Raw genomic sequence first — 12657 nt, forward strand, 5'->3', positions numbered from 1 at the left:
AAGGGGAAAGGGGGACACATGTCAAAAGGCTATCACTTATGCTGCTTAATTGTGATAGGCTTGACTTGGGGAGGTCCAATGAGGGCTAAGAAAGAGCAAATAGCAAGAGGGCTCGCCCAAGAGAGAGAGAGGGCTGACTTTTTTGAAGGCATTATCACACACACACTCACACAATCTCATGTGTGAAAAAAGATAGGACTATCTCTTCCCAAGATTTAATGGAGAGCTCATCACCTACTCCAAGCTTATGAGATAGAAGCCTACATCGACATCCTCTTGGCATGTGGATGCAAATCCAACCAAGAGCCAAGCTTCAATGCATGCTCATCTCCTCTACCGTGCTAATTACTAAGCTAAGCTATGCTAATATGAGTCATTATGTGAGGAGATGTACATCTTTCTCGTAAGATACTCCTTCTTCCTCTCAATCTACTCTCATACCCTGCTAGCTCTCACCATCTTCGAAGGTGTGTGAGGTCTTGGGTCTGAGAACGGGGATATTAAAGCCGTGTTTACTAAGTGTTTTGCTTAGTGCATGAAGCTTTCATCTTCATTGCACTAGCTAGTCTTGAAGGAACACAAAGAATTGTATTGTACAATGTCTCTCTTGATGGGAGAAACCATAATACAAAGCCTTTTGGAGGGGGGACCGGCTCCATGCAAATCCAATCCTCAACTGTTGTGAATAGATTAATTTCTCTCTCTTTTGAAAGTATTGTTGATGATTAATTTCTCTCTCTCCACCCAAGCACTCTTGTAATTCTTATTAAGAATCTATTCTAATGAAATGCCCACTATGTTCATGCTAATTTCCGCTACACGTAAGTTTTTAGACCACTAAATGTTACATTGGTATCAGAGCACAAGGTTTCTCTTTTATTGCTCAAGAAGGGAGGTCCTCAAGCTAGCTATAAATGGTTGGTATTATTAATTGCCCGTGAGTAAGTAGAATAGGGATTTTTCAGCCTTGCATTGCGCATGCCTGCGTGCAGTTAACTGGGCATCACCGTCGAGAGTTATGGTCTTAATAGTAGAGTCCTACGGAGCTTGCCTACGGCTTAACTACTATTGAGCTATTAGAAGCTTGGCAGGAGCCGGTACTGTTTTGGTGTTGAAAGACCCTGTCTTCTATTCCTTGCAATTAATGGTATTCGAGCCGCGGGTACAGTAGCTTGAATGCTTTTTCTAAAGGGGTAAAGAGGAGTAGCAACTAGGGATTGAAGTGCCAAAGTACACCTAAAAGTTGTTAGAATGGCTGACAATAGTAAAGAGAGTGAAATTTATGTTGATAACTTTGATTTTGCTCATGAGCAAGCTACTAATGATGCTTCAATGCTTGTTAACTATCTTGTTTCTAGGCTTCAACAAGCCATGGGAAATCCATCTCTCCAAAGCTAAGTGCAACGGTAGCTCCGTGCTCACGGGATTCTCCAAGCTCATCACCATGACGGGAGAACACCTAGGAAGCCTCCTTGTGAGACTACCAAAAGAGGTCTCTCTCCGATTCGGGAAGAAGAAGAGAATCCCTACGAAGGGCTCAAGAATTTACTTCTTGATGATGCATCTCCTTCCCAAAGGAGAACTCAAGAGCCTCCATCAAAGGAACGAGAAAGAAGTGAGTCTCTCGCCACCTCGGCGGAGATGGCTCCACGAAGACAGCGGTCTAAACGCTCTCCATCACCACCAAAGCGGAGAAGACCATCACACTCTTCTCCACGCCATAATTCAAAGAGGGATGATAAAAAGCAAGAGAAGAAAAAGGCGAGAAAGAGGACACCCTCTTCTCCATCTTCTTCATCCTCTTCCTCTTATGAAAGCTATGGTGAAGACGATGAAGATCAAGACAAGATAAAGGCGAGAAAGAGGTCACCCTCTTCTCCACCTTCTTCAAATTCTTCACCTTTTGAAGAAAGTGATGGTGCAACCTTTGAACCATCAAAAAGAAGAGGCCATAAGAAATCCTATGCCGCATGGAAGCGGTCGTCCAAATTGAATAAATTCAAACAGGGAGGGAAGAGCATCTCTTTCCTTACCTATGATGGTACCTTTGGTGCTACGGACAAAGTCCTGAAGAGCTTGAGCGTTATCGCAAAGATAACCGGTGTTTCAAGTGCGGAAAACAAGGGCATGCGTACCACGCTTGTCCCCAAAAGAACAACCGCCAAGATCCTCCTAGAGCCTCCTTGGTTGAAATCCAAGAGGAGGAGACTCACCAAACTCACCACAAAGGATCTCCTCTATGCCATGCTTGGGGAAAGGTAAGAGAACATGATGCTTTTATTCTCTTTGACCCTGGTTCTACTCATAATTTTATATCTATAGAGTTGGCCACCAAGCTAGGCATACAATCCTATGAGATGGGAGATGTCCTACCCGCAGATAGTGCCTTCAAGGGGCAAGAAGCTTTAATCACTCCCTTAATCGGGAAATTGAGGCTTCATGTCCAAGGCTATGTGGACAAAGAGGACTTCTTTATCTCTCCTCTCAAGCATGAGGATGTAATCCTAGGGGCACCATGGTTTGACCGCCTGGCTGCCGATGTTAAATTTCCTGAAAGGAGAATCTTCTTTATGTTCAGGGAAAAATACATGTATATAGATGCTAAGGAAATGGGTAACACTATCCCCATTGTACATACACCAGCTTTCAACAAGTCAATAAAGAGCTCTATTTCCGTGTACATGATTTTTGTTAAAGATTCTCAAAATGAACCTAATGCTTTAGCAAAAGAAAATAAAAGCAACCAAAAGGAATTAGAGTTATCCAATTTTCTCAAGGGGTTTCGAGATATTTTTATTGACAACATCCCTTGTGAGCTACCTCCTAAACGAGGTAATGATGACCATGCAATTGAACTTCTTCCAGGAAGTTCACCGCCTAACAAACCTCCTTATAGAGTTTCTCAAACTCAACAAGAGGAGATTATGCGGCAAGTGCATGAGTTAGTTGAGAAGGGCATGGTTAGGCCTAGCTCATCTCCATTTTGCTCAACTGTGCTATTAGTGCAAAATAAAGACGACACATATCGTATGTGTGTCAACTATAGAGCACTAAATAGGATCACTATCAAGAATAGGTTTCCCGTTCCACGGGTAGAAGACCTATTTGATAAGCTACAAGGATCGACCTACTTCAGTAGGATTGACCTAAAAAGTGGCTATCATCAAATAAGGATATTTGATCAAGACATTGTAAAGACCGCATTTCGCACCACATTTGGTCTTTACGAATACATTGTCATGCCTTTTGGCTTGACCAATGCACCAGCCACATTCAACCGCTTGATGGAGAAGCTCTTCAGGCCTCATCAAACCTTCACTGGAGTGTTCTTTGATGATATTATCATCTACTCTAATTCATTAGAAGAACACAGGCAACACCTCCAGGTAATATTTCAAGTTTTGAGAGAGAATAAACTTTATGTTAATCGAAAGAAAAGTGAATTTTTCTTGCAAGAGATTCAGTATTTAGGTCACATTATCTCTCAAGATGGCATCCAAATGGATCCATCAAAGTTAGAGGTAATAAAAGGATGGCCTAAACCAAGGAATCTTCATGAACTAAGAATCTTTATAGGTATGTGTGCATACTATAGACGCTTCATAAAAAAGTTCTCACAAATTGCGGGACCATTACATGACCTAAAAAAGAAAAGCGTTAGGTACACATGGTCTGCTAAGGAGAACAATGCTTTCTAAAAGCTTAAAGAAAAGCTTATCTCTCAACCTGTGCTTACACTACCGGATCTCTCAAAACCATTTGAGGTCCAATGTGATGCTTGTGGTGATTGCCTTGGAGCTGTTTTGCTCCAAGAAGGGCACACCATAGGCTATGAGAGTCGAAGGCTCGACCCTGTTGAGCAAGCTCTAGGCATATATGAAAAGGAACTCCTTGCGGTTCTACATGCCTTAGACTCATGGAAGCACTATTTATTAGGGACTCCTTTCATTCTGCGGACGGATAATTAAACAAGCTCATTTTATACCTGTCAAAAAGACTATCAAAGCCCATCAAATGGCAACCCTCTTCATTTCACAAATTTTCAAGTACCATGGCTTGCCAATGTCCATAGTGATGGATAGAGATCCTGGAATGACCAGTAATTTCTGGAAGGATCTCTTTGAGAATTTAGGGACAAGGCTAAACTTCTCTTTGGCCTATCATCCACAAATGAATGGCCAATGTGAAATAGATAACCTAACCATTCTCGATCTACTAGAAGCCGTAGATCAAAGATCCCAATGGGAGAAGTACTTACCCTTATTGGAGTATGCTTACAATAACACTGTACATACGTCCACGAGAAAAGCACCTTTCGAGGTAATTGAAGGAAGATCAAAAAGTACCTTGCTACTTAAGGTACATGGGAAGATCTTCGTTGTAGATGAGTATAGCCGAGACTTACAAGAATCTTTTCAAAAGATTAAGGATGCTATCTCTATCTCACAACAAAGGCAAAAGGCTGCTGCTGACAAGCACAGAAGAGCCCAAGCCTTTAAAGAAAATGATTGGGTCTTATTAAAGTTTCCCAAGGCTCGATTAAGGCACACGACGGGCAAGAAACCTACGGGCAACCAAAAGTACTATGCTAAACTAGCAAAAATGTACTATGGTCCCTTCTAGATTCTTAGGCCAATCAATTAGATGGCCTATCAACTCAAGTTGCCCAATCATTGGCTCATACACAATGCTTTCCATGTGAGCCTATTAAAGCCTTACAAAGGAGAGCCACCTCAAGAACCAACTATTGAAGACCCACCGGAGATCGAGGACCAAGAGGAGGTGCTGCAGCCCGAGTCCATTCTCCGACATGAAGGCAAGGTATTAAGAGGCGGTAAGACTATCCGACGATATCTTATTAAGTTTAAGAATTATCCTTTTGAAGATGCTAGATGGATGCAAGGCATACAATTAAAGGATAACATAAACCTTGTCAATGCTTACAATGCTTCCCAAGAGTAAGCAAATGTTAAAAATGAACAAAGTTTTTTTTGTCTTATAGGACTCTCTTTTTCTTTATTGTGCACAAAAATGAAGTAGTATGCATGCTTAAATCAAGTTTGCGGAGACGACGTCTCCCAAACACCAAGTAGAGCTTGTCACTCTACTATGGAAGACTGATAGGACTAATGTGCATACATGCTTGCGGCAGCCTCAGGCTCTCAAGCTCCAAATGTACTAGTCATCCATTGTGGAATGATGTCGTAGGGTAACATAGGGATCCTCTACCCGCTAAGAAAAGGACTCATGAATATGCTTTATCTTCTCTACACCATAGTCAAGGACGACTATGATTTCAAGAGAGAGGTAATGTCATAATAATCAATATCTAATTCTCCTAAATGATTTTCTCATATTAAACTGATCATTTAATGTGGGGAAGTGCCAGGGGAGAAAAAGCTAGAATATTGGTTAAACTCGCAGACCGGCCACAGTAGGGATCCAAAGGAGGGAAAATAGGGATCCAAAGGAGAGGCCATCTGCAAAAGAGCCATGTGCAACAATGGGCTAAAAAGACCCTAAGGTTCATCCCATTAAGACTTCCAAAATGCTAAGGTTCCAAAATTCAAAGGTTGTGTCCGAAGGTCAACCCTAGGGGAAATTGGATGCTTTGTGTGTGACTAAAAAGTCTTTGCAGATCTCTACATGGGAGGGGGCGAGCCCTTCTTCTACACACACAAACACACACAGGCTCCCTTTACACAAAGGGAATTAGGGACACATGTCAGTTCCCTAGCCTAGATGCCCACAAGGTGTGCCCAATTCCTATTGGATGGCCTTGGAGGTGGACCAATGAGAATTAGGCTAGATTAATTCTAGTTTAATTAATTTAAAAACACTTAATAAAAGAACCAATGAGAATTAAGTCTCCTAGAAGACTATTGGATAGTCTCCCAAGGGGTCCAATGAGCATTCACGAGCCCAATGGCTTGCCTGATTGCTATTGGCCAGGAGGCAAAGGGGTCCAATGAGAGTTTAGTTTAATTATTAAATTACCTTAAGATCTCACAAAAGGGGAAAGGGGGACACATGTCAAAAGGCTATCACTTATGCTGCTTAATTGTGATAGGCTTGACTTGGGGAGGTCCAATGAGGGCTGAGCAAGAGCAAATAGCAAGAGGGCTCGCCCAAGAGAGAGAGGGGGCTGATTTTTTCAAGGCATTATCACACACACACTCACACAATCTCATGTGTGAAGAAAGATAGGACTATCTCTTCCCAAGATTTAATGGAGAGCTCATCACCTACTCCAAGCTTGTGAGATAGAAGCCTACATCGACATACTCTTGGCATGTGGATGCAAATCCAACCAAGAGCCAAGACTCAATGCATGCTCATCTCCTCTACCATGCTAATTACTAAGCTAAGCTATGCTAATATGAGTGATTATGTGAGGAGATGTACATCTTTCTCGTAAGATACTCCTTCTTCCTCTCAATCTACTCTCATACCCTGCTAATTCTCACCATCTTCGAAGGTGTGTGAGGTCTTGGGTCTGAGAGCAGGGATAATTAAAGTTTTGTTTACTAAGTGTTTTGCTTGGTGCATGAAGCTTTTATCTTCATTGCACTAGCTAGTCTTGAAGGAACACAAAGAATTGTATTGTACAATGTCTCTCTTGATGGGAGAAACCATAATACAAAGCCTTTTGGAGGGGGGACCGGCTCCATGCAAATCCGATCCTCAACTGTTGTCAATAGCTTAATTTCTCTCTCTTTTGAAAGTATTGTTGATGCTATCTAACTAGGTGTTATGATTTTTGTTGCTCTCTCCACCCAAGCAGTCTTGTAATTCTCATTAGGAATGTATTCTAATGAAATGCCCACTATGTTCATGCTAATTTCCGCTACACATAAGTTTTTAGACCATTAAATGTTACACATAGTGTGTGTGTGTGTGTGTGTATCTTCCCAAGAGTGTGTGTCGAGTCATTATAGAGGCGTTCTGTGTGTTTCCATCCCGCTCACATTCTTTTTGTGCCCCCACATAGGATCTTCTTTGAGTACCTTCTGCTTCTAGCTTTAAGCTTGGAGATTCGGGCCTACAGGTTACAGGTTACAGGTTACAGGTTACAGGTACAGGTATAGGTATAGGTGATTCACACAGGTACAACTAGCTAGAGTACAGTGATATACTAGCAGTGGTGTCACTTGCAGTTGTTGTGGGTATGCATCATTTGGCGCCTGTTTGAGCGCATTGTCTGCTGGATTGTACGTAACTTTTGGAAACTGCCATTGGATGCCATATTTGGTTTTATTTGGCAGTCCCACCCATTCTTGAGACTTGGTCTGGAAGATAGTCATTTCTGAGACTTGACTATACGAGATTTGCATAAGCCTTCGTGTGAGGGTCGATAGTGTGAGGTTTTATTGAGCTGGGGGATTCTCAAATGTGGAGATCCTTTCGGTGATTCAGGAAGCTGGAGCACCCTTTTCGTGACCTCGCCATAGGATATGTACTAGTGATTCCTACTTGATGCTCGGGTTCTATTGTTGGCAGTTTATGCATACATATACAATCTATATTTTGGGTTCTCACTGCTCTACTTCTCGAAAAACTCTGTCAAAATTTTTCCAAGTTATGATGGCTGGTTTTTTGGTCTTTTAAGCCATTTATGCTGTTATATTGCTAAAATTTTGGCAAAATCACAGGATAAGTCAGGTGTGCCTTCTTGGGAGCTGCATGGTTGGCTTTAATGGATGATCAAAATGACCCTCAATTCACTCCTTTTCATTTAACTCAGAGAATCCAGATAAATGTTCATGTGTCTAGGAAGATTTTTTTCTAGCAGCGCATAGTCTTTATGTTCGGGCCAAGAAGATTAAGAGAGATACTCGAATGTCCTTTTTCTGTTGTAATTCCGATGATCAACTATGAAAACTCATTTGATATGCATGTGTTTGTCCTTATCTAAACTTGAGCTCCATTGAAGTTTCTAGGGATTGGGGTCAGTAAAAAGTTTGGGTTCTTGTACGTGTGTTCGAAGGGGTTCTCAAAGCATCGTAACTTGGGTAGCCATGGCTTTCTCTTATCCAGAGTTTCATGGAAGAAGTGATGAAAATGTGGAAGACTTTTTTGGAAAAGATGGAGGTTGCTTGCATTAGCAACCAAATTCATGACCCGGCACATATGTTACGCCTTCTCCAGATTTGTTTGAGGAGTGATGCACGAGTTTGGTCCAAAGCATTTGAAGAGGAGTTCCGTGTGGCTGATCCACCCGTAAGGTTGAGTTGGGACAATCTACGGCATGGGTTGGAAGTGGAGTTTGTGAAGATAGAAGATCGGAGATCCTGATAAAGTGTGGCAAGAAGTACAGGGTTTGGTGCAAAAGGAAGGTGAGCCAGTAGATCCATAGATACGTAAGTTTTCATTGGCATGGGAGAGAATGTGCAAGGCCTTAGCACCACAAGTACCCCCACCTGACATGATGAAGAAGGACAGGTTCTTGGTTGGTCTTTGGGAGAATATACGTTGGAGAGTGGAGCTAAAGAAGCCTAGGACATATGAAGATGCACTAGAGGTAGCAAGGAACAAAGAGTGGAAGTTGAGGAAAACGAGCCAGTTAGGGGTGGAGTCTTTGCCCATGAGGTCTGAATTTCAGCCTATGGATTATTCGCAAGGTCGCATGTCAGGGGTTCATCATGAACTAGTGGTTTATGTTACTCCTCAGGTTATGCCAGCAGTGGTCACTACAGCAGTGCAAGATGATGGGCTAAGGCAAGACATGAGGAAAGTGGTAGATTTAATGAAGAATCTTAGTCTAAACATGCTAGGCCAAGTGGGAAATAATCGAGGTCGAGGGAGGTTTGCAAATCAGCCAGGAGGTGAAGAAAGACCTAGGAATGGTGTTGGACAAAGCAATGGTAGGTTTTGGAGGCAGACGCCCACATGTTATAATTGTGGAGGGTTGGGCCACATTAGCCCGGAATGTGATAAGCCACCAAGGATGGGGGGATACATGTATCCATTTCCAAGACAGGTGCTAACTAGATCCAATGATTATGGCATCGAAATTAAGAGAGATGAAGGAACCATTGGATTAACCCAAGAGGAAAAGGGAAAGACAAAAGTGTTAATTGTAGTCACCTTGGAGAAGGCATCAAAGCTAGAGGATACATTAGTGATGCCTATTGGGAAGATAACCACAGAGGACAAGGAAGGAAGAAGTGCCCCAGGTCCTAGCAAGAAGAAAGGAAAGAGCCATGAAGGCGAGGATGTCAAGGCCAAGAGGAAAAGAAGAGCTCGTCGCAAATTTCATGTTTCAGATTTTCCACTAGGGGATGGGGAATTAAGCTATGACTTGAAGGAGGATCTGACAAGCAGAAAGGCATATGTTACTTTTGGGCAGCTTATAGAGATGGTGCCTAAGCTAAAGCGACAATGGAAGAGGATGGTTAACCCAATGGAGAAAGAGACAGAGAGAGGTTCAGTGAAGGTGTTGGTGATGGATGAGCTACCAGAAATTTGTCCAATAGCAATGACTAGGGTGTCAGGCTTTCGGATCAGATTGGCAAACCATCAGAAAGTAAAATGTTTGGGAGTTGTAAAGAGCTTGGAAGTGGAGGCATATGATGCAAAGGCGGTGGTTGATTTTCATGTGATGCCAGCGGGGTTGGGAGCATATCCTATTATACTAGGCAACAGACCATGGTTACATGTAGTGGGAGCTGTTCAAGATTGGAGACGTGGTACGATTAGCCTCTATGGAAAGACATGTGCCAAGAAGCTTTATAATATGGACACAAGGAAACAATTGGAGGAGATTTATGAAGATGAGGATGAGTCTAGTGATGAAGACTATTCTACAGTGACAAATGAGGATAGTGATAGTACCACCAGCAGTGATGAGGATGTTGATGTTGCATTTCTTTTTATGGACAAAGGAATCCAGGATTCTGGTGTAGTCTCATTTGCAAATGAGGTTGAAGATAAAAGTGAAGGGACTTATGAAGTGATTGAAGGGCTAATGCAAACCAAGGTTGAATCGTCAAAGAAGCAGGAATTGATGACTCAAATGATCAGTGGAGACCTCTCAGCTATGGAGAAGGAGATATATTTGCACATGCAGGTCTATGTCAAAGTAATTGATGGTTTTCTTGATGCAAAGTTGATATATGGAATCTCTACAGGTTTTCCTTGGGAACTAGGTGGAACCTTGATTAAGCTTTTGATGCAGGGAAGGCAAAGTGTTTTTGTGTGGGATCCAGGTGGAATGAGCATTTACTAGTGTTGCTGTTGCTGAGCATGAATGCCCTAGAAGGCTAGGGGATGGGAAAATTATGTCATGAGTTTTTTGGAAAAAGTGATTTCACATATGTATATATACATGCATGGTGCATCAAATAAAGAATTGCCCATTTTTCAGAGCCAGGTGGTTATGTGGGGCCCACATGTGTACATGTAGGACAACATGTACATAGTGCATCGATTTTCACTATCACCAGTACCAATGTGTTTTTTCTATAATAATAAGGATTTGGTGGCACGTAAAACTTCTCGAGGAAGCTATCCGCGGGCCGACGACATGAGGTAAGCAGGTGCGTCAGATGGCATCTAGTGGCGTCAGGAGGCCGAATGGGGTCAATATTTGCAGTGGATAAGTACGGACACAACGTGGGTGTTTCCTTGTGATAATTATGCAAAAAGGTCATCATGAGGACCATATTTTGGGGCCACTTCACGTGGTTACGGGATGCATTATTGAAAAAACCAGGTGTGTGGATGATGCAAAAAGCTGACAACTATGCACTGCGAGGTCAGTTTTTGGCATGTTCGGGGTCCGTTTGAGGTCAACTAAAAGGCCAAGGGTGCCCAAGTAATAAATCTAAGTGTGGGAACTGAAAAAAAAGATAGAAGACCAGAAAAAGAGTGGAGAGAAGAGGAGGAAGAGACGCAACTGTGTTTTTGGGGTTTTTGGAGCCTGTTTTGGTTGTAAACTGCGACTTGAGCATTTTGACATTGTAGACTGGGGTTTTGGGCCGTTCCAGATGCGATGGCGCTGTCCATTTTTCCAAATTCCTCACTCTTTTTCTGTTGTTTTTTCTGTGTAAGTTTCTCATATGAGCGAAGCTTCTGCTCCAATTTGTGATTGTATCTGGCATCTTTTACCCATATTGTGTGAGCTATTTGCCCCATTGGTGTTGGCCCAAGCTGAATTGTATCTAAACATCAGAAATTCTCCTCTTTTGAGCTGAGTTTTTTGGATGTGTGTGTGTCTCTCTCTCCTCTCACTCCATCGGTGTGTCACCCTGTCTCCGCCAAGTGGGTTGTGTAAGCTGATTGGTGCCCCATAGTGTGTGTGTATCTTCCCAACAGCATGTGTCGGGTCATTATAGAGGCATTCTGTGTGTTTCCATCCCGCTCACAACGTATTAAAAGTAAAAAAAACTATTTCGGCCCTATAACTTTCACAAATCGGGCGAAGGTATCCTCAACCAACGCTTTTTTCCCCCTAACATATGTGAGGGCACAACAATTGGTGGACTCCTCTTCCAAGTGAAGAAGTTTTCCAAACGTTTTTAGTGTGCGGGGATGGATAATTACCTGACTAATCAGGTCCACCTATCCATGATTGACAACCTTAGTCAATCCCCACTTACCACCCCGCACTCACACATGATTCTTTTGTGATTTAATTACTACCGCATTCTTATCACAATTAAAATAATGATTCCTTTTATCCTTCAGAACAAGATTTTATTAAAACAGTCCTTGAAAACAGTATTGCAAACGTTCTTTTAGCAAACAAACATCTTTAAACTTAAGATAGGGCACTGTCAATCAAAACATTGTCCATAATAACCATGACCAGTACTCTTCTTGTCTCAAGATCACCTAAAGGTGAAAAAAAGGCACCCATTCCTTATTCACAATTTGGAGTGGATAACCCCCACCCAAGGTTCCGGGTGCCCATACACCAAAACCAGTTGCCCATACAACCGGGCGCTCCCCTAGGATAAAAAACGGTATCCTCACTTATGTAGAAACGTCAAGACATGACATGGAGTAGAAACTCATCGTTCATGGGGGTAACCGACTTATCCGTGGCTAGAAAGCCAATCATTATCATCAAAATATACCAAGGAGTTGGAGGTGTCTTGAGACAAGCTGTCTTAAGGATGATCAATCATATCTTTCCTAATTCAACCAATTTTAACCCAAACAATTCTTTCCTACATTATAAACAATGCACGTTGGAAGTTACCCTCCGTTTTTGGTCAATTATTTCTTTTCTTATTCGTACTCACTCCTTATGTATGCAATGCTAACTTAAAAATAACCTTTAAAAGATTTAATTGAACAAAATAGAAATCCATCTGGGACTACTCCGCCATCTGCTGTTGGGCTCGAGCCTACAAACTTTCCTCCGTCGACCTATGGCTAGGCCCAGCCTCATGGTGATTAGTGGCTTTATTTCTTTTCTTGCTAATATCCTCTTCCTCGGTAAGAGGATTTCCTCTAGTTCTTTTTGGATCCATATCGGCACTCATTTAATTTAATCAACTAGAGCTTGATCTCTAGTGATTTATGTGTAGCGGTCTCTCTAGATGAGAGAGAGTGTGTCAAGGCTCCGAGTCTGTCAAATTGTGAAGCAGGGGGTCCTATTTATAGGTTTCTGGCACTCACAAGCTCTCACAGGATGTAAAAGGCAGTTGC

Source organism: Adiantum capillus-veneris, chromosome 25, assembly GCF_014529385.1.
Source record: "Adiantum capillus-veneris isolate H3 chromosome 25, ASM1452938v2, whole genome shotgun sequence".
NCBI lineage: Eukaryota > Viridiplantae > Streptophyta > Polypodiopsida > Polypodiales > Pteridaceae > Adiantum > Adiantum capillus-veneris.